At 36.3% G+C, this 23081-nt stretch overlaps 1 long non-coding RNA gene and 2 other non-coding genes across 3 annotated transcripts; 1 reads left to right on the forward strand and 2 right to left on the reverse strand.

The window, feature by feature from the left end:
• Positions 1–3405: 3405 nt before the first annotated feature.
• On the reverse strand, positions 3406–3512 carry LOC132283607 (small nucleolar RNA R71). Its single transcript, XR_009472063.1, has one exon. It is a non-coding gene; the product is annotated as a small nucleolar RNA R71 (small nucleolar RNA).
• Positions 3513–9193: 5681 nt separating this feature from the next.
• Positions 9194–12721, forward strand: LOC132294629 (uncharacterized). Its single transcript, XR_009478132.1, has 2 exons — positions 9194–11842; positions 12027–12721. It is a non-coding gene; the product is annotated as an uncharacterized LOC132294629 (long non-coding RNA).
• A 2141-nt stretch (positions 12722–14862) lies between these two features.
• LOC132284249 (small nucleolar RNA R71) lies at positions 14863–14969 on the reverse strand. The gene has a single exon (XR_009472227.1). It is a non-coding gene; the product is annotated as a small nucleolar RNA R71 (small nucleolar RNA).
• Between the last annotated feature and the right edge of the window lie 8112 nt (positions 14970–23081).

The raw sequence follows: 23081 nt of genomic DNA on the forward strand, positions 1-23081 counted from the left end.
TGTCTTGATGATCGGTACTAGATTTGTGTGCTAGTTTGAGGGTAAGGATGTGGTCATTTCTTTGGTTGGCTAAGATAGCAACATATTTGATATCGGTCTACTCAAAAAGGATTATAAAGTTGCTTTGATTTTCATGATCATTTTCTTGATGTGTGGAGGACCATACTTGCTTGCTTGATGTTGAGATTTTGGGAGATTGCTTGAAAATGTTTGAAAAATTGCATACTTGAGGTAGTTTTCTCCCAATGCTTGTTTGCAATATTGGTGCCTCTTTTGAAAGAATGAGCTTAATGTTTATGGGTAACATTTTTGAAAACCCTAGACTTCACTCGTCCACTAGGGGTAACCTAGGGGTTTAAAAGGCTTGTTGCTTATGCTAAAAGTAATCGTGTTCTTTACGAAAGTGGCGTTATCCATTTATTGCATTCTAGTTCATAGTTTTATAGTTGTTCATTTTATTCCTTTACTTTCTAGTTCATTGCTAGGAACTAGCAATATTTAAGTTTGGGGGTGTGATGAGTGCTGAAAAGTACGCATTTAAACCCCTTAAGCTTAGGTATTCTAGAACTTTTATCTATCTTATTTTCCCGCTTTGTATTTATTTCATGTTATTTCTATTTTCATGTAATTATCCCCAAAATAAGCTAACTCAGCCAAATAAGAGAAGAAATGAAGCAATTCTGGGATGAATCAAAGAAAGGAGCAAAGTAGAGCAAAAGGAAGCAAATGGTGGAATTTCAGCAACTTTGATCGATCTCAAGAAAAGTTCAATCGATCCAACTTTCATCGATCTCAACACTTCAAGATGGATCTGAGCTATGTTTGTCCCTATTCAAAGATCTCAAAGTTCAATCGATCCAACTTCATTCTCTGATCGATCGAATTATCTTGTCCTTATCCATATGATTAATCTTATCCAGCTGTACCACCCTACCAATCACTTTTGTCCTTTTCCCAAAAATATATTCAAAATATATCAGATTTGTTTTTATCCAAAAAGGCACCGCCATAGAAGATCGATCCAGCTTCAATTTGATAGATCTCAGCCACGTTCGATCGATCTCACCACAAGTTCGATCGATCGAATTTCCCAAATCCTGAGAAAATCCAAATTCTAGGTCATTAAAAGTTGTCTCATATCCAATCATTGGAGGAATATTTGGTGCACGAGCCCAGCTCATTTGGGGTGATATTTGACCTACCTATATAAGGAATATGAGCCACATTTTGAGATATACTTAGAGAGAGGGGAGAGGCACAATTTTCATATCTTAGTGAAGAAGAAAAGAAAGGAAGAGGCTAGAAACACAAGCTTGGAGTTCTTCTATCAACCAAGAAGATGAGCAATCTTTACCATGGAGTTAGCCTTTGAAGGTTGGAGGACACCATCCATGAGTGGCTAGACATCCTCTGGGGGCTAGAGTTAGCCCTAAGCATGCTTTCTACATCTTGATTTATGTATTTTTGAGGAGATTTGTATTGTGATACATGTTTTGACACTTTTATATGTATAGATCTTGTTTTTTCAATTATTTATGTGGTTTAATGCTTCCAATTGATCATTTCATTCTATCCATATGTCTATGTATGCTAGAATAGATGTTCATGTGTTTGTCTCTATTTCTTGTGTTATTGATGCATGTCTATGTATATTAATGCTACAAATTTAGAGATTGTCAAGACATAGTGCTTCATGGAATGTTCTTGACGTTTATTTGATGGTTCATACTCATTTCTTGATGGATTGTACCTTTCCCTTAGTTTAATTAGTTTAATATCATGTCATTAGCGTAATTGTAGTGTAGTTATAGTTTAGATGTTAAATGGGAGGACAATCCATGCTTGTTGTTTGATGTTCCATACTTATGAAAGCAAGTAACATATATCTCTAACCTTGTGATGTGTTTGATTGTGAGCTTAAAAAAATTATTAATGGCTTAATTTGATATGTTGTGCTATCCACCATGATACTTAGACAATATATGCTTAATTTGTCATCCATGCTTGTTGAAACAACCACACACACACACTTTGTTGCAATACATGTTTTTCCCTCTCATTAATCATTCATTAAGGGTGCAGAAAAGTTATGCATAGTGGTGATCTCTAAACCCCAAGATCTCTCTCTTATTTTCTCTCATTTACATTTAATTGCCTACTTTAGTTTAAATTGCATCTTAGTGTAATTCAACCACCAACCAATCTTTTGATCACTCAACCTACTAACCCTAATCTTGATTCCTCAACCTAGTACGACCCACAATCCCTTGGGACGTTCCCTACTTGCCTTAGCTATATTTTTAGTGAAAGGTAGTAGTGGCAATTTCTAAATGTAAAACTTGGCCACATTCATCATAGCTCTACACCACTATCTTTTAGTGCACAAAATTTGGGTCAGTGTACGATAAACGACCAATCACTTAATCGTCCTCTTGCTCCTGTAAATCGAAATCTCAAAGTTTTCCTTCGGCGTTTAACAGGTAGGACTAGGGATAGTCATTCTAATCCTCCAACTTTTGACCTTTTATCTTGGTCATGTGGATCATAATGGTGTGCACCACCTACCACAAGTTCATATTATGGATCCTCAAGGTGTGCATCCACCCTTGGGAATGCCACGACCAATCAATCCTGTTGTGCAACAATCTAATCTAGGGATGCCAAGGCCAAATGTTGTTCCCCCAATTGGTGAGCAACAACAACAATATGTTCAAATGGCATACCCTCAACAAGGTCAAATGGCATACCATTATCAAGGTCAAATGCCATATCCTCCTCTCAATCCTCTCAATCCTCCAATGGTCCTTAGGGATCGTTACACTCCAAATCAATATAATGCACCCACTTGCATTCAATTGCCAAATTTTCGTGCTCATCATTAGGAGATTAAGGCTTCCACCATTAACATGTGCCCCCTTTTCTATTGGTTGAGCAATGAAGAGCCTTATAAATATTTAGATGAGTTCTTGGAAGTCTGTTCCACCGTGAAAATCATGGATGTTCTGGAAGAAGTCCTAAAAAATGAAGCTTTTCCCTTTCATTCTTCGGGATACAGCTTAATATTGGTTCAACAACTTGCGGTCAAATACAATCACCTCTTGGGCACAATTGCAACAAGAGTTCCTAAAAAAGTACTATCCCGTGAGTCGAACTGATTCCGATCAACTTTGTAAGCCTACTTGGGTATTGAGTATTTACCTGTAAGAACTGAATTCTTTGCAATGGATAGTTGTAAACCTGGAAAAGGGAATCCAGTAAAAAAAATTTCTTACATAGAACCATTCATATATCATATATGTGTGGATATAGATAACATATAAATTTTCCAACATATTGATTTTATATGGATCCATTTGGTTCTTATAATTCTTGCTCAAGCTGGATGATGAAAAATTATCATGTCCAATAATGAGAACTTCCATTCGTGAATTTAAATAAGAAGAAAGAGAACCCCTTCATGAAGCATGGGACCGTTTGAATGACTTGTTACGGAAGTGTCCACATCTTGACATTCCTAAGTGGCAATTAGTTCAATGTTTCTTTTCAAGTTTATCCGATGCTAATAAAGGTATTGTTGATACTTTCTGTGGCGGCAGCTATATTGAAAGAAATGAAGATGAAATTTGGCATCTTATCAAAAAAAAATGAGTGAAAACTCAATGCATAGATCTTCATCTTTTAAGGGTGGTCACCTAGCAAATGTGGGAGGAAAAAAAGTTCTAAATCAAATAGACTCTTCCATGGAAATTGCCGCCAAGGTCAAAAATCTTACTCAAAGGTTTGATACTTTCCTTTTGAATCAAAGACTGGCAATTCAATCTTATCATCATCAGTCTGATGAAATATGCATGACTTGTTCTAGTTACACTCACCATACTTCAAATTTCCCTCTTGGACAAATCATTGTGAGTCTCAAGAACAAGCAAATACCACTTTCATTCATTTAGGGAACAACCCTTATTCCAATACTTACAATCCGGGGTGGAAAAATCATCTAACTTTGCATGGAGAAATCAACGAGACGATGCAAACCCTCCTCAAACTCAAGGTTACCAAGTAAAGTATGTTCCCCCACATCTCCAAAATCAAAATCAGAATTCTCAAGGTTACCGTCCTTCATTCTATCCTCACAATGTGAATCAATACTCTCATCCTCAAGCATCAAATTCTCAATACTCTCATCCTCAAGCATTAAATTCTCAATCTTACTCTAATCCAAATCAAGTGCCTCCTAAGAGTCCCGTTTTTGAGGATAAGGTCTTGCAAGCCTTAGGTGATCTTCGAAAATATAATCAATTATTTCATTCTCACTCTCAATCAATTGCAAAGCTTGAAGCTCAAATCAGGCAATTAGCTAATTCTTTAAATGTGAGAGAGAAAGGTAAGTTGCCTAGTCAAACTAAGACCAATCCTGAGGGGCAATTTATAGCCCAAGCAAGTCCTTCATCGGAATTTTCTAGAAATGAGCAAGTTCAAGCAATTACTACCTTAAGGAGTGGTAGGAAAGTGGATAATAAGGTAGAGGTACCTAAGGAGGATAGTGAATTGACACAACCTAGTGGTTGCATCCATCCCATTCAAAATCATATTCTTACTCCCTTGGATGCTAGTGGTTCCAAAAAAGACATTCTATCATCTTCATTATCATCTCCCCAATTAGAGAAGCCTTATGAGCCAAAAGCTCCATTTCCTCAAGCTTTGAGAGAGACTTCATTATTTGGGAGACAAAAAGGAAAAATTCATGACATGATGGAAGTGTTTAAACAAGTGAAAATTAATCTTTCTCTTCTAGATGCAATTAGGCAAATTCCACCATATGCAAAGTTCTTGAAGGACTTGTGCACATAAAAGAGGAAGAGTAAGGGAAGAGACCTTAAGAAAGTGCTTTTAACGGAACAAGTGAGTTCCATCATTCTGTCTAACACTCCTCCTAAGTTCAAGGATCCGAGTGCTTCGACCATTTCTTGTGTTATTAGAAACCAAGAGATTCGTAGAGCTCTCCTTGATTTAGCTGCAAGTATCAATCTCATTCCAAACTCTGTTTACTTGCAATTAGGATTAGGGGACTTGAAGCCAACATCAGTAGTAATCCAACTAGCCGACAGATCAATTAAGAAACCGAGGGGAATTGTTGAGGACATCTTGATTAAGGTTGATAAATTTTATTTTTCGGTTGATTTTGTGGTGCTTGATACTGTGCCAGTCCCTAATCTTACCAATCACATTCCAGCTATCTTAGGAAGACCATTTCTTGCCACTACCAATGCCACCATTAATTGTAGATCCGGCATTATGGACATCTCTTTTGGCAACATGATGGTTAAGCTTAATGTTTTCAATGCGAGTCAACATTCCACAGATGAAGACGAGTGTTTCCTAGTGGACATTTTGGATGAAACCATACAGGAGACTCTTCTCTCTATTCTATCTAAGGACCCTCTTGAGGCGTGCCTTTGTAAAATGTTTGAAAGTTGTGGTTTTGATACAGAAGGATCTATAAGTTAGGTGAATGCTTTAATGGACTCTGTGGCCACTTTGGATTTCCCACCTTGGAAAAGCAAGAAAGAACCTCTTCCTTCACTCTCCAGTACTCCACTGGTTCCTTCTCTCATCTCCTCCTACTCTTGAGCTTAAGCCTCTTCCATCTAATCTCAAATACGCCTTCTTAGGCCCAAAAGAGACTCTTCTGGTCATCATTGCTTCAAATCTTGAAAATAACCAAGAGAATGATCTTTTGGAAGTACTTAAAGTTAACAAAGAAGCCATTGGACGGAATGTGGCTGACCTAAAAGGCATTGACCCTTCTATTTGTATGCATCGCATATACATGGAAGAGGATGAAAGGCCATTTAGGGATACTCATAGAAGCCATTTAGGGATACTCATAGAAGATTGAACCCAAATATGAAGGAAGTTGTCATGAAGGAGGTTGTGAAACTTTTAGATGCGGGAATCATTTATCCTATCTCTGATTCCAAGTGGGTTAGTCCAACTCAAGTGGTTCCTGAAAAGTCGAGAGTCACAGTTGTTGAAAATGCTAAGGGTGATTTCATTTCAAAACGCACCGCCACTTTGTGGCGTGTTTGCATAGATTACCGAAAGCTGAATTCCGCCATTAGGAAGGACCATTTTCCATTACCTTTCATTGACCAAATCTCGGAACGATTGGTCGGGCAACAATATTATTGCTTCCTAGATGGTTACTCAGGGTACAATCAAGTGACCCTAGATCATTGGATCAAGAAAAGACCATATTCACATGTCCTTTCGGTACATTTGCTTATCAACAGATGCCTTTCGAATTGTGTAATGCTCCTGCCACTTTTCAAAGGTGTATAATGTCAATTTTGGACATGGTGGAGAAGTATTTAAAAGTCTTCATGGATGATTTCTCAGTTTTTGGGTCCTCATTTGATTCATGTCTCCAAAATCTCAACAAAGTGCTTCAAAGATGTCGTGAGACTAATCTTGTGTTAAGTCGGGAAAAGAGCCACTTCATGGTTCAAGAAGGAATCGTGCTTGGACATGTCATCTCTAAAAAAGGAATAGAAGTAGATAGAGCGAAAGTTGAGCTAATTTCCGAATTATCACCACCTACTACAGTGAAAGAAATCCGCTCCTTTCTAGGATATGCCGATTTTTATTGCCGGTTCATCAAAGACTTTAGCAAAATTTCTAGATCTTTGTGAAACCTTCTTGCCAAGAAGACTCCATTTGTCTTTGATGAAGCACGCCTAAATGCTTTTCATCAATTTCGCACTCTTCTATCATCCACTCCCATCATGCAACCTCCAAATTGGTCCTTACCATTTTAGATTAAACGTGATGCTTTCGACTTCGCCATAGGTGCTGTTTTGGGGCAAAGGGTAGGAAGTTACCGTGTGCTATATACTATGCAAGTAAGACTTTTTCAGGTGCCCAATTAAACTATTCTACCACCGAGAAAGAATTATTTGCCGTAGTATATGCCCTTGATAAATTTCGGTCATATCTCTTAAGATCCAAGGTAATTATGTTTTCCGATCATGTTGCTCTTAGGCATCTTTTAATGAAAAAGGAAACCAAACCTCGCTTGATAAGATGGATCCTACTTCTTTAAGAATTTGACTTTGTAATCAATGACAAAAAGGGCTCCGACAATGTCGTTGCCAATCATCTGTCTAGATTAATGGTTGAATCTTCTCCAAATCTTGAAATTCATGAATCATTTCTGGATGAACAACTCTTTCAAATCTCAAATGGGACGTTGCCTTGGTTTGCCGACATTGTTAACTATCTTGCAACCGGCAAACTTCCCATTAATTGGTCAAAATAAGAAAAGGACCGATTTTTTTCTAACATCCGGAAATACTATTGGAAAGATCCCATTCTGTTTCGTTATTGCCCAGATCAAATCATAAGGAGATGTGCGCCGGAAAGTGAAGTTCTGAGTATCCTTGTGTTTTGTCACACACTTGCTTGTGATGGGCATTTTAGTGAAAAAAAGACCGCTTTGAAGGTTCTTCAAAGTAGGCTCTTCTGGCCCACTATCCACCGAGATACCTATAACTTTTGCAAGGTATGTGTTCGGTGTCAAAAGTTGGGATCAATGTCAAAGAGAGACATGATGCCCTTAACTTCAGTCTTTGTGGTTGAAATCTTCGATGTATTGGGTATAGATTCTATGGGACCATTCCCAATGTCTTATAGTTTTCAATACATTCTCATTGCCGTTGATTATATATCAAAGTGGGTTGAGGCTTATGCTACCAAAATGAATTACCACTCCGTGGTAATTGTATTCGTCAAATCAAATATTTTTGCTCGTTTTGGTATGCCAAGGGCTATGATAACTGATGGAGGAAAACATTTCTGCAATCAATTCTTGAAGAAACTCTTTTTGAAATACTTTGGCACACATAAAGTGGCCACTCCCTACCATCCCCAAACAAGTGGGCAAGTCTAGGTATCTAATAGGGAAATCAAGCATATTCTTGAGAAAACTGTCAATCCGACCCGAAAAGATTGGTCAAGGAAATTAAATGATGCTTTGTGGGCTTATCAAACAGCTTACAAGACTCCAATAGGCATGTCTTCATATAGACTTGTTTATGGGAAGCCTTGACATCTTTCGGTTGAGCTAGAACACAAAGCACTTTGGGCAATAAAAAGGCTCAACTTTGATCTTGATAAGGCTAGAAAGGACCGTTTGCTCCAACTCAATGAGCTAGAGGAATTGAGAAATGATGTCTATGATAGCTCAAAAATCTACAAGGCAAGGAAAATAGCATTTCATGATAAACATATTGTGAAAAAGTCTTTTAAGGCTGGTCAAAAGGCTTGGTTATTCAACTCTAGGCTCAAATTTTTCCATGGAAAGCTTCAAACCAAATGGGAAGGCCCTTATCTAATCATTTCCGTCTCACCTCATAGGGCAATTGAACTTAAAAATCTAAAAGATGAAGGGACCTTCAAAGTTAATGGTCAAAAGCTTAAACCATACATTGATGGATAAGCCCTTCAAAGAAATGTGGAATCCATTCCCTTGGTGGATCCCATTTACTTTGAAGATCAAGAGCATTTCACGTTTTTCTAGGGACGTTAAACACTAGTTGTATCAAGTTTCTCCTTCGTTGCATGTTAATTACTTTTTATTATTATTATTATTATTTTCTTTTTCTTTTTTTCTTTTTCCTTTTGTACATTTATGCATTTTTAAATTTAAAAAGAAAAAAAAAATAACAAATAAAAAAATTGTAATGGGTGGTGTCGGTTGGGGTTTGATTTTATTTCAATTTATTATTATTATTATTACTATTATTATTATAATTTTTATATATATTTCATTTTAGTGTATGTATATTCTTTTTAGTTTTGCTTTATTAAATATATATATATATATATATATATATATATATATATATATAAATAACAAAATAAAAAATTGTAATGGGTAGTATAGGTTGGTATTTGATTTTATTTTTATTAATTATTATTTTTATATATATTTTATTTTTGTATATATATTTGTTTCTAGTTTTGTGTTAAAAAATAAATAAATAAATAAAAATAAAAATCAATCCCATTCTTTGGCAGAGACCAAAAAAAAAAAAAAAAAACCAACTGGATTAATTCCCCAACCATGTGGATCGATCCCTTTTTACCTGTGCCTTCACTTTCTCATTACACACTAAAGGGGCCATTTTTTTTTTTTTTTTTTTTTTTTTAAATATCAATCCCTCGCTAAAAGAGATCGAGCGCCCCTTCTCTCTCGCCTCCATTCACTACCCACTTTCCATCCTCAAATCAATTAATCTTCTCCTCCCTGCAAATCTCTTCACCCAAAATCTCCAATCTCCAATCTCAATTCCTTCATCCGTCCTCACCAATTCTTCTCCTTCCCTGCGAAACCCTTCACCCACCTCCAATCCCAATTTCTTGGTTCGCTCTTCTCTTCCGCAATGTTGAAGGCGTGAAATTCCAGCGCCATAGTTCTCGGTTCTTCCTCCGACCACGGTTTGAGACTCGGTCTTTGCTTCACTTCAACAGCGGCGCCTTTTAAAACGCTGTAAAGGGCGCCCTTTTCTTCACCCTTCCCTTTACCATGGGTCGCGGGTAATCTCACTCTTCCCTCATCACCCTTCACCTCTCATCTCTCAACACTGAGCACCACACTACCATCACCAGCTCCGGCCGAATCAAAACCACCCCAACCTCAGGCCGCCGTTTCTGAATTTTCAGGCGCAATTTACAGTCACCGAGTTCTCTATTTTCGGCAATCTCTTGGCCAAAAGGCCGAGCTATTCTTTCTCAGTCTCAGGTCTCTCTCATTTATCGTCGCAGCTGGGTTCTTCTCTGATCGCGGCTGGTTTTTTCCTTCCGGCGATTTTGATTTGGTTGCGGGTCCGTCCGGCGAGTTGTGAATCGCCGTTTTCTCCAGTGATTTTGATTTGGTTTTCTCCAGCGATCGTGGCTGGTCTTTCCGCGGATCGTGGCTGGGTTCTCCGGCGATTTTGGCTTCGCCTTTCTCCTTTGCCTGCGGTTAATTGTTTCGGCGAGTTTGTGAGTTGTTAATTGAGTTCCAGATTCCACTGTCAAAAGCCTCCAACTTCATACAACATCATCTTAGGACTTCATGGGGTTCACTGATGCCGTGAAACGAAATCCCATGGTCGAAAGTGATGTAATTGTTTGGTTGATTTGCAGATTTTGCACTAGAGTTGTTAAATATATATATATATACAATAAAAAAATAAAATAAAAAATAAAATAAATTTTAAAAAAAATAACCAATTCAGTAGAATTTGTAATAGATTTTGCAGTAAGGTTTTTATTTATTTATTTATTTATTTTAAAAAATAATTTTTTTTTTTCAATGTAGTATTCTGTCTTACTAGAGACGTTCAATTTAGCCTATTTTTTATTTTGTAGCTTGTATATACATGTTCTTTTTCTTCATTTTTTTTTTTAAAAAAAAAAACACGCAAATATATATATATATATAAATTAAAAAAAAAAAACCAAAAAAAATATTAAAAAATATATGTTACCGATATGCCTTTATGCTTGGTTATGCATGTTTTAATTTTTTATAGAGGGTTTCATCTCATATCTCTTTGTATCGTGTTATATATTATTTTGAACTGTATGCATTACTTATCGCATGTGATATTTGATGTGAGTTTATTAGTATGGTTATACAGTTAGGTTTTTGCATCCAAGTTTGGGGGAAACATCTTTCCTATTGGATCATTTCCGGACTTCATAATCTTTGCCATCACGGTATACTCTTTCTATCATTTTTCGTTGTTGTCATTGCATATTGAGGATAATATACAATTTAAGTTTAGGGGTAAGGTCATCATGATTCATTCTATTTTAAATTGAGTTTTAAATGCATGATGAGATTTAAGATATGTTTGGTAATGATTTCGAACTTTTGAAGCATAATGCTTTTAAAAAGCAAGTTGTTAGAGTCTAATACTTTTGCATGCTCTAGGATGCCATTTAGGGGTAAATTTTAATTTTTGACATCATGTTTGCTTTTGTGGTACACATCATCTTGTTGGTTGAAAATGCTTTGAGAGTTGATTCTACAATTCTACACTTGCACTTATGCACACTAACATTCAATTTATAAGGTACATGTTTAGTTGATTAATGTTTTGTTTTATCCCAATTGAGCTAATATGCTTTGAAAACTTTCATTCTTGATAAAATGACCTTGTAAATAAAAGAAATAAAAGCGTTCACCAAAGGTGAGCAAAATTACTCGCCAAAGGTGAGAAATAGAAATAGAAATGGGAACAAAAAAAATAAAAAAATAAAAAATAAATAAAAAGAAAAGCATTCACCAAAAGAAAAAGAAAAAAAAAAATGAAATCAATTTTTTTAAAAAAAATGTTTGATTGAATAACAAGATTCATTCAATTTCTTGATATCTGGTACTATATCTGTATGTTAGTTTGAGGGTAAAGTTATGTCATTATTTTGATTTGCTATGATAGCAACACATTTTGATTCCGGTTCACTCAAAAAGAATGATAGAATTGATTCAATTTGTATTATTAATTGCTTGATGTGTGGAGAACCATTCTTGCTTATATGATGTTGAAATGTTAAGAATAGCTTAGAAATGATAGAAATTTGCATACTTGAAGTAGTCTACTTTCAACACTTGTTTGATATATGTCCTTGATTCTCAAGTAAAAAAGAGTTGTTGATGTTTATAGGTACCATTCCTGGAAACCCTCACGAGACTTCACTCGTCCACTAGAGGTTTAAAAGGCTTGTTGCATATGCTAAATGCAACCATAATCCCTACGAAAGTGGTGTTATCTTTATTTGCTTTATTAGTTCACAGGTGTATATATGTTTGTTTCATTTTCATACTGTAGTTCATTGCTAGGGACTAGCAATATCTAAGTTTGAGAGCGTGATAAGTGCTTAAATGTTGCACATTTCAGCACCTAAATTAAGGTATTTTAGTCCTTGCATTTATCTTATTTTCATGTTTTCGTTCTAATTTACGTTTTTGTCAATTTTAGGTCAATAAGGTTCAAACGGACTAATTTTGGTTCACTAAAGCCTTTTTGGAGTCAAGCAAAGATATTCAGAAAAAGTTCAGAAAATGACAAAAAGAGGTCGCAGCCCATTGCTCATATAGTGTGTTTATTCTTCAAAAGCGGTCAATTCTACTTTTCTCGGGCCTTTGATGATGTTCCCAATGATGAAGAAACAAACCAATTAGCTTGGGGCCAAAATGAAGCTACATAAGGTGTAAATGGAAATTCCAACTCTGGGGGATCGATCCCCAGAGTGGGGGATTGATCCCCACTATTCACAGAACTAAAAATGCTCTTGGGAGATCGATCCCCCAGCACCTGGCAGCATTGCGGGATTGATTTTTAATTGGCTACGGGATTTTCTTGTTTTGGGTTATTTTGTAACTTATTGGTCTCCAATAAGGTTTATTTAAGGAAACCAATACCCATTAGTTTTGGTGGAGTTTTTATTTTTATTTTTATTAAGTTTTATTTTCGATATATCGATGTTCTATCTGAAAAATGCGAAGGAGGAGAAACGAAGAACAAGCTAGGGTTTAGAAGAAAAAGCTCAAAGATGATGAATCCAATGATGGAGATTATTCTGTCTTCAACTCCATCAACCATGAGTAGCTGATTCTTCTACTTAGGGTTGGATATACCCTAAGCATGTAACCTATTCTCTCTATCTTTTCATACTTTTTGGGGATTTAGCATATAATTATTGTATAGGCTTGAAATATATGAATCAATTCTTCCAATTGTTTATTTGTATTAATCATATGTTGTCTTATGTGTGGTTGATGAATAAACAAGCTTTACACTTGAATTCTTTGTAAATTTGTTCTTGTGATGTCTGTACATGTGGCTAATCAGTTGTATTTGTATTCCAATTTGATGGATATTGCTTTTACTAGATGGATGGTACTACACAATTAGGTTAACTCAGTGTTTAATTAGTTTAATTTCATGCTTAGTTAGTTTAATTTAAATTTAAGAAGTTTAATTGCACTTGGTTCCTAGGTAAGTAGACCATCCATGCCTGTGTTTGAATTCCATGCTTATTGTCACAAATACATTATCCTCTAGATTAAAGTAGGCTAGAATTGTAACTTGAATTGATGGACCATTCTTTGGATAGGTGAATTCCACTACACTTAGCTTATTTGTCATTAGATAGGCAATTTAAGCTTGAAATTGATGCTTCATACTTTTCTTTGCAAGTATTAGCTACATTAGAATTACATTTAATTATTTCCCCAATTAGTTGAAAGTGCGTGAGTTAGGGAATTTGCTTAGTGGTGAATTCTACACCCTAAGTCTTTTTCCTAATCTTTAAACTCTATTATTTTATTACAATCATTTAGATTAAAATTAATTTTAATCACAAAACAAAAACTATTTTTAGCAATCAAATAGGTACTAAAGTAAAATTCAATTCCAAAAATCAATATTGTTTAGATCTCTTAGGACGATCTCTGCTCGCTCATACTCCATAGTATAAGTGTTTAGTTGTTTTATTAATTTTAAAATAAGGTGCCCACTTGACATTATTTCAAAACCTTAAGTGTTGTGCATTATTTCGTGTACACGCTCGGTCGCATCATAATTTTGGCGCCGTTGCCGGGGATCTAACGGTTTTAAAGAATTGAATTAGACATTAGTTCTTTGTTGATTGTTTACTTTAAAGACATTTTAATTTTTACTTTCTCAATTGATTTGTCAATTAGGTACTTGAAACAAAGTGGAGCAAACGCTGGATTTAGAAGCAATTAAAAAATTTTGAAGTTGCTTAAGGACCATTTGTAAGTTTCTCTTTAATTTTTGTGCTTAACTGTTTACTGTCTTACATGCTTTGGACAGCCGAATTGGAGGCTTAATTTGAATTGTTTTTTTTTTAAGTCCAAGCATACCTTTTTGTAGAAGGCATCGGCCCGTGTGAAGGCATTTATTTGTTTTAAGTGCATTGATATTATTGAGAAGTTTAGGAACATCGTATGGGGAGGTTGAAAAATTGAAGTGTTGATGTGTTGACTTATTCTAGTGGATGCATGGTCGTAGATCTTAATCGTCCTCTTGCTCCTGTAAATCAAAATTTCGAAGTTTCCTTTGGCGTTTAAGAGGTAGGACTAGGGATAGTTATCCCAATCTTCCAACTTTTGATCTTTCATCACTTTTAATGGAAGACCCAATAAATCGAATTGTAGATCCCATTGAAGATCTTGGTCATGTGGATCATAATGGTGTGCACCACCTACCACAAGTTCATATTGTGGATCCTTAAGGTGTGCATCCACACTTGGGAATGCCACGACCAATCAATCCTATTGTACAACAACCTAATCTAGGGATGCCAAGGCCAAATGTTGTTCCCCCAATTGGTGAGCGACAACAACAATATGTTCAAATGGCATACCCTCAACAAGGTTAAATGGCATACCATCATCAAGGTCAAATACCATAGCCTCCTCTCAATCCTCTAATGGTCCTTAGGGATCGTTACACTCCAAATCAATATAATGCACCCACTTGCATTCAATTGCCAAATTTTCGTGCTCATCATTATGAGATTAAGGCTTCCACCATTAACATGTGCCCCCTTTTCTCTTGGTTGAGCAACGAAGAGCCTTATAAACATTTAGATGAGTTCTTGGAAGTCTGTTCCACTGTGAAAATCACGGATGTTCCGGAAGAAGCCCTAAAAATGAAGCTTTTCCCTTTCACTCTTCGGGATAAAGCTAAATATTGGTTTAACAACTTGCGGTCAAATACAATCACCTCTTGGGCACAATTGCAACAGGAGTTCCTAAAAAAGTACTATCCCGTGATTCGAACTGATTCAATGAGAACTTCCATTCGTGAATTTAAATAAGAAGAAGGAGAACCCCTTCATGAAGCATGGGAACGTTTGAATGACTTACTATGGAAGTATCCACATCATGACATTCCTAAGTGGCAATTAGTTCAATGTTTCTTTTCAAGTTTATCCGATGCTAATAAGGGCATTGTTGATGCTTCCTGTGGCGGCAGCTATATTGAAAAAATGAAGATGAAATTTGGCATCTTTTCGAAAAAATGAGTGAAAATTCAATGCATAGATCTTCATCTTCTAGGGGTGGTCAGTTAGCAAATGTGGGAGGAAAGAAAGCTCTAAATTAAATAGACTCTTCCATGGAAATTGCCGCCGAAGTTAAAAATGTTACTCAAAGGTTTGATACTTTCCTTTTGAATCAAGGACCGGCAATTCAATCTTATCCTCATCAGTCCGGTGAAATCTGTATGACTTGTTCTAGTTACACTCACCATACTTCAAATTGCCCTCTTAGACAAATCATACCAAGTGAGTCTCAAGAACAAGCAAATGCCACTTTTATTCATCAAGGGAACAACCCTTATTCCAATACTTACAATCCGGGGTGGAAAAATCATCCAAACTTTGCATAGAGAAATCAAGGAGACGGTGCAAACCCTCCTCAAACTCAAGGTTACCAAGCAAAGTATGTTCCCCCATATCTCCAAAATCAAAATCAGAATTCTCAAGGTTATCGTCCTTCATTCTATCCTCACAATGTAAATCAATACTCTCATCCTCAAACATCAAATTCTCAATACTCTCATCCTTAAGCATTAAATTCTCAATCCTACTCTAATCCAAATCAAGCGCCTCTTAAGAGTCCCGCTTTTGAGGACAAGGTCTTGCAAGCCTTAGGTGATCTTCAAAAAGATAATCAATTGTTTAATTCTCACTCTCAATCAATTACAAAGCTTGAAGCTCAAATCGGGCAATTAGCTAATTCTTTAAATGTGAGAGAGAAAGGTAAGTTGCCTAGTCAAACTAAGACCAATCCTAAGGGGCAATTTATGGCGCAAGCAAGTCCTTCATCGGAATTTTTTGGAAATAAGCAAGTTCAAGCAATTATTGCCTTGAGGAGTGGTAGGAAAGTGGATAATAAGGTAGAGGTACCTAAGGAGGATAATGAATTGACACAACCTAGTGGTTGCATCCATCCCATTCAAAATCATATTCTTACTCCCTTGAATGCTAATGGTTCCAAAAAGAACATTCCATCATCTCCCCAATTAGAGAAGCCTTATGAGCCGAAAGCTCAATTTCCTCAAGCTTTGAGAGAGACTTCATTATTTGGGAGACAAGAAGGAAAAATTCATGACATGATGGAAGTGTTTAAAGAAGTGAAAATTAATCTTTCTCTTCTAGATGCAATTAGGCAAATTTCACTATATGCGAAGTTCTTGAAGGACTTGTGCGCACAAAAGAGGAAGAGTAAGGGAAGAGACCTTAAGAAAGTGTTTTTAACGGAACAAGTGAGTTCCATCATTCTGTCTAACACTCCTCCCAAGTTCAAGGATCCAAGTGCTTCGACCATTTCTTGTGTTATTGGAAACCAAGAGATTCATAGAGCTCTCCTTGATTTAGGTACAAGTATCAATCTCATTCCATACTCTGTTTACTTGAAATTAGGATTAGGGGACTTAAAGCCAACATCGGTAGTAATCCAACTAGCCAACAGATCAATTAAGAAACCGAGGGGAATTGTTGAGGACATCTTGATTAAGGTTGATAAATTTTATTTTTCGATTGATTTTGTGATACTTGATACTGAGCCAGTCCCTAATCTTACCAATCACATTTTAGTTATCCTAAGAAGACCATTTCTTGCCACTACCAATGCCACCATTAATTATAGATCCGACATTATGGACATCTCTTTTGGCAACATGATAGTTAAGCTTAATGTTTTCAATGCGAGTCAACATCCCACAGATGAAGACAAGTGTTTCCTAGTGGATATTAGGGATAAAACTATAGAGGAGACTCTTCCCTCTATTCTATCTAAGGACCCTCTTGAGGCGTGCCTTTGTGAAATGTTTGAAAGTTGTGGTTTTGACACAGAAGGATCCATAAGTGAGGTGAATGCTTTGATGGACTCTGTGGCCACTTTGGATTTCCCACCTTGGAAAAGCAAGAAAGAACCTCTTCCTTCATTCTCTAGTACTCTACTGGTTCCTTTTCTCATCTCACCTCCTACTCTTGAGCTTAAGCCTCTTCCATCCAATCTCAAATACGCCTTCTTTAGCCCAAAAGAGACTCTTCCAGTCATCATTGCTTCAAATCTTGAAAATAACCAAGAGAATGATCTTTTGGAAGTGCTTAAAGTTAACCAAGAAACCATTGGATGGAGTGTGGCTGACCTAAAAGGCATTGACCCTTCTATTTGTATGCATCGCATACACATGGAAGAGGATGAAAGGCCATTTAAGGATACTCAAAGGAGATTGAACCCAAATATGAAGGAAGTTGTCATGAAGGAGGTTGTGAAACTTTTAGATACGGAATCATTTATCCTATCTCTGATTCCAAGTGGGTTAGTCCAACTCAAGTGGTTCATAAAAAGTCGGGAATCACAGTTGTTGAAAATGTTAAGGGTGATCTCATTTCAAAACGCACTGCCACTTCGTGGCGTGTTTGCATAGATTACCAAAAGCTGAATTCCACCATTAGGAAGGACCATTTTCCGTTGCCTTTCATTGACCAAATCTTGGAAAGATTGGCCGGGCGACAATACTATTGCTTCCTAGATGGTTACTCGGGGTACAATCAAGTGGCCCTATATCCATTGGATCAAGAAAAGACCACCTTCACATGTCCTTTTGGTACATTTGCTTATCGACGGATGCCTTTTGGATTGTGCAATGCTCCTGCCACTTTCCAAAGGTGTATGATGTCAATTTTTCGAACATGGTGGAGAAGTATTTAGAAGTCTTCATGGATGATTTCTCAGTTTTTGGGTCCTCATTTGATTCGTGTCTCCAAAATCTCAAAAAATTGCTTCAAAGATGTCGTAAGACTAATCTTGTGTTAAGTTGGGAAAAGAGCCACTTCATGGTTCAAGAAGGAATCATGCTTGGACATGTCATCTCTAAAAGAGGAATAGAAGTAGATAGAGCGAAAGTTGAGCTGATTTCTAAATTGTCTCCACCTACTACGGTGAGAAAAATCCGCTGACTTCTAGGATATGTCGGTTTTTATCGCCGGTTCATCAAAAAGACTTTAGCAAAATTTCTAGATCCTTGTACAACCTTCTTGCCAAGGAGACTCCATTTGTCTTTGATGAAGCATGCCTAAATGCTTTTCATCAACTTTGCACTCTTCTATCATCCGCTCCTATCATGCAACCTCCAAATTGGTCCTTACCATTTGAGATTAAGCGTGATGCTTTCGACTTCACAATGGGTGTTGTTTTGGGGCAAAGGGTAGGTAAGTTACCATATGCTATATACTATGCGAGTAAGACTTTCTCAAGTGCCCAATTAAACTATTCTACCACAGAGAAAGAATTATTTTTCGTAGTATATGCCCTTGATAAATTTCGGTCATATCTCTTAGGATCCAAGGTAATTGTGTTTTCCGATCATGCTGCTCTTAGGCATCTCTTAATGAAAAAGGAAACCAAACCTCGCTTGATAAGATGGATCCTACTTCTTTAAGAATTTGACTTTGAAATCAAGGACAAAAAGGGCTCCGACAATATCATTGCCGATCATTTGTCTAGATTAATGGTTGAAACTTCTCCAAATCTTGAAATTCATGAATTATTTCTGGATAAACAACTCTTTCAAATCTCAAATGGGACGTTGCCTTGGTTCGCTGACATTGTTAACAATCTTGCAACCGGCAAACTTCCCATTAATTGGTCAAAACAAGAAAAGGACCGATTCTTTGCTAACATCTAGAAATACTATTGGAAAGATCCCATTCTGTTTTGTTATTACCCGGATCAAATCATAAGGAGATATGCGCCAGAAAGTGAAGTTCCGAGCGTCCTTGTGTTTTGTCACACACTTGTTTGTAGCGGGCATTTTAGTGGAAAAAAGACCGCTTTGAAGGTTCTTCAAAGTGGGTTCTTTTGGCCTATTATCTACCGAGATACCTATAACTTTTGCAAGGTATGTGTTCGTTGCCAAAAGTTAGGATCAATGTCAAAGAGAGACATGATGCCCTTAACTTCAGTCTTCGTAGTTGAAATCTTTGATGTATGGGGCATAGATTTTATGGGACCATTCCCAATATCTTATAGCTTTCAATATATTCTCGTTGCCGTTGATTATGTATCAAAGTGGGTTGAGGCTTGTGCTACCAAAACGAATGACCACTCCATGGTAATTGCATTCGTCAAATCAAATATTTTTGATCGTTTTGGTATGCCAAGGGCCATGATAACTGATGGAGGAAAACATTTCTGCAATCAATTCTTGAAGAAACTCTTTTTGAAATACTCTGTCACACATAAAGTGGCCACTCCCTACCATCCCCAAACAAGTGGGCAAGTTGAGGTATCTAATAGCGAAATCAAGCATATTCTTGAGAAAATTGTCAATCCAACCCGAAAAGATTGGTCAAGGAAACTAAATGATGCTTTGTGGGCTTATTGGACAGCTTACAAGACTCCAATAGGCATGTCTCCATATAGACTTGTTTATGAGAAGCCTTGTCATCTTTCGGTTAAGCTAGAACACAAAATAAAAAGGCTCAACTTTGATCTTGAAAAGGCTGGAAAGGACTGTTTGCTCCAACTCAATGAGCTAGAGAAATTGAGAAATGATGTCTATAATAGCTCAAAAATCTACAAGGCAATGACAAAAGCATTTCATGATAAACATATTGTGAAAAAGTCCTTTGAGGCTGGTCAAAAGGCTTGGTTATTCAACTCTAGGCTCAAATTCTTCCCTGGAAAGCTTCAAACCAAATGGGAAGGCCCTTATCTAATCATCTCCTTCTCACCTCATGGGGCAGTTGAACTAAAAAATCTAAAAGATGAAGGGACCTTCAAAGTTATTGGTCAAAGGCTTAAACCATACATTGATGGATAAGCTCTTTAAAGAAATGTGGAATCCGTTCTCTTGGTGGATCTCATTTACTTTGAAGATTGAGAGCATTTCACGTCTTTCTAGCAATGTTAAACACTAGTTGTATCGAGTTTCTCCTTCGTTGCATGTTAATTTACATTTTATTATTATTTTATTTTATTTTATTTTATTTTTATTATTTTCTTTTCTTTTCTTTTTTTCTTTTTCCTTTTGTACATTTATGCATTTTTAAATTCAAAAAGAAAAAAATAATAAATAACAAATAAAAAAATTGTAATGGGTGGTGTAGGTTGGTGTTTGATTTTTTTCAATTTATTATTATTATTATTAGTATTATTATTATTATTATTTATATATATATTTCATTTTAGTGTATATATATTCTTTTTAGTTTTGCTTTATTAAATATATATATATATATATATATATAACAAAATAAAAAATTGTAATGGGTAGTGTAGGTTGGTATTTGATTTGATTTGATTTTAATTTATTATTATTTATTTATTTTTATTTTTATTTTTATTTTATTTTAGTATATATATTTCTTTCTAGTTTTGTGTTAAAAAAAAAAAAAAAAAAATCAATCCCATTCTTTGGCAGAGAGCAATAAAAAAATACCCCAAGTGGATTGATCCCCCAACCATGTGGATCGATCCCTTTTTACTTGTACCTTCACTTTCTCATTACACGGTAAAGGAGCCATTTTTTGTCCAAAAACATCAATCCCTCACTAAAAGAGATCGAGCGCCCCTTCTCTCTCGCCTCCATTCACTTCCCACTTTCCATATCCTCAAATCAATTAATCTTCTCCTCCCTGCAAATCTCTTCACCCAAAATCTCCAATCTCCACTCTCAATTCCTTTATCCATCCTCACCAATCATCTCCTTCCCTACAAAACCCTTCACCCACCTCTAATCCCAATTTCTTGGTTTGCCCTCATTGTTCGCTCTTCTCTTCCGCAGTGTTCAAGGCGTGAAATTCCGACGCCATAGTTCTCGGTTCTTCCTCTGGCGCCATAGTTTTGGGATCCTTACGGTTCCTTCTTTGTTGTTTAAAAGTTCTTTCTAAAAAAGTTATATCAACTTGTTCTTCTAAAGTTGGCAATGTCAAAGATCTACGACCCAACATCAACTAGCATACATCCAATTAAAACAAATACAACTAAACTTTCAAGTGCAGCAAAAAATAACTTTAAAAACTTACAAAGGGTGCAAATTTCCAAAATTTTCAGAATGTTTCAGAATTTTCAGAATTTGTTTAACACCTCAAAGTAGCCCCTTTTGTTTGAACACCTGCACTTAAGAAATTGGAAACAAGTCAAAAACAGAAAAATATATACAAAAATCTTAATTACAACCAAATTGAATTTAATCTTAAATTTTTTTATTTTATTACAAAGCAGAATGCAATCCCTGGCAACGGCGCCAAAAATTGATGCGTGCAAAGCAGGGTACCAATACTAAACCACTAACTGAAGCACAAATTCATGTAGAAAATGGCTAAGTAAGGGTATCGATCCACGAAGATTGCTAACTTATGGCAATCAAAATTCAAAGATTAATTTCGTGTTTGTTAAGTGTCACATTTTGGATTGAAGATTGGTTTGTTTGTCACTTCGCATATAATGAATTTAAAACAAATTCAAAGGTTTGAATTAACAAAGAGAGGAGACTAGGGAATCGAGTTCACCAAGACCTCATAAACATGCTTCTATGCATTCAACTTGGGGAAACAATTATATATAACTATAATGTGTAGAAGCATACAACAAATACAACAATTTCTAGAAAGTCATACAATTCAAAACTAAGCATAACCCATCTTTGGTTGGCATGGCTCATCTACCTAAACTAGATTGTGGTACGAGCCATCTTCCCTAGGCATGGCCTATTAAGGTTTTGAAATTGTAAGTTTTAGCACATAAAGTAAAACATCTAGTATAAACTATCTTCAGTAGGCATGGACCATCTACCTAACTAAATTAATCTAAAGGTGTAGCAAGGTCTATCTCCCCTTAGCATAATTTATCCAAATTCCTACATAACATGCCAATAAAGCCATTTCATGAATTCAATCATCATTGTCACTATGAGAACATCAAGAGTATGATTATGTAAATATGGTTCTAAGAAAAGAATTGCATATAAACATATTCATATGTAGGAATTCAATTCAGATCATACGCCATTTCAATGTGAAAACACTAATTTAATGTAAGCCATCATCTTATTCATGAAATCAATTACATACAATATCATTTCCCCAAATTGAAATACAAAGACTACATGTTTATTTTGTTAAGGCTACCTCAATTCCCTAGGGAGGGATTTAACACATTCTGGTGGTGGTGGAAGCCCCAAGGAATGAAGTGAAAGTCTCCATCTTTAGCCCCATAGCAATCCCTCTTAAGAACACTCAAGAACTCTAGCTATTTCCTCATTTTCTCTCTCTAAAATTTATCCGAAATATAGAGATATGTATATAGCCCTTTCTTAGTCAGACTCCAGTCAAAATCCACCTCAAAATTTGTGCATTCCAGTGGAGAAGAGAGAAGAATAACTAAAAATTCAAATCTACACATTTATTCGCAGGTTGGTATCCGGACGCCAGGATGGGCGTCCGGACGCAACTTGTCATGCTATGTGCCTTGCGCGCGTTGGGGTGCCTGTGCTGCAGCCTCTTGTCATGGGGCATCCAAACGTAGATGTGGGCGTCTGGACGTAAATTTCTTTGGCTACTGGAATTTTCGCTTCTTTTGAAATTGCAATTGCTGAGCCACATTTACACAGGGTGTGCAAACGCCAAGATTACTCTTGGAGGCTGCGTTCGGACGCCAACCTTATACTTTGAAGTGTCTTTCATCTTTCTTACTCAGCTTCTCTGGTCGACTCCCTTTCTCAACCTGAGCTTGCTCATGGACTTGGGACCACTTTGGTTGATTCTTTAGCTCACCATAAACCATGTTCATTGAAGTCCCGTAAAATTTCGCTTTTATTCCTTTTTGGAGATAAACTCTGAAAATAGACAAAATATATAAAAGCCTGTAAAATACACTTTATTGATACACTAAATAGACTATAACACGCAATTAAGGGCGCTTGAATATGAAATATTCGGCGCTTATCATCTTAGATCATAAAAAGCAACCGAACGAGTACAAACTAATT

The sequence above is a fragment of the Cornus florida genome, unplaced genomic scaffold (assembly GCF_030987335.1).
Source record: "Cornus florida cultivar Cherokee Brave unplaced genomic scaffold, ASM3098733v1 CherokeeBrave_3.0.0_Hap2_Chr01, whole genome shotgun sequence".
NCBI lineage: Eukaryota > Viridiplantae > Streptophyta > Magnoliopsida > Cornales > Cornaceae > Cornus > Cornus florida.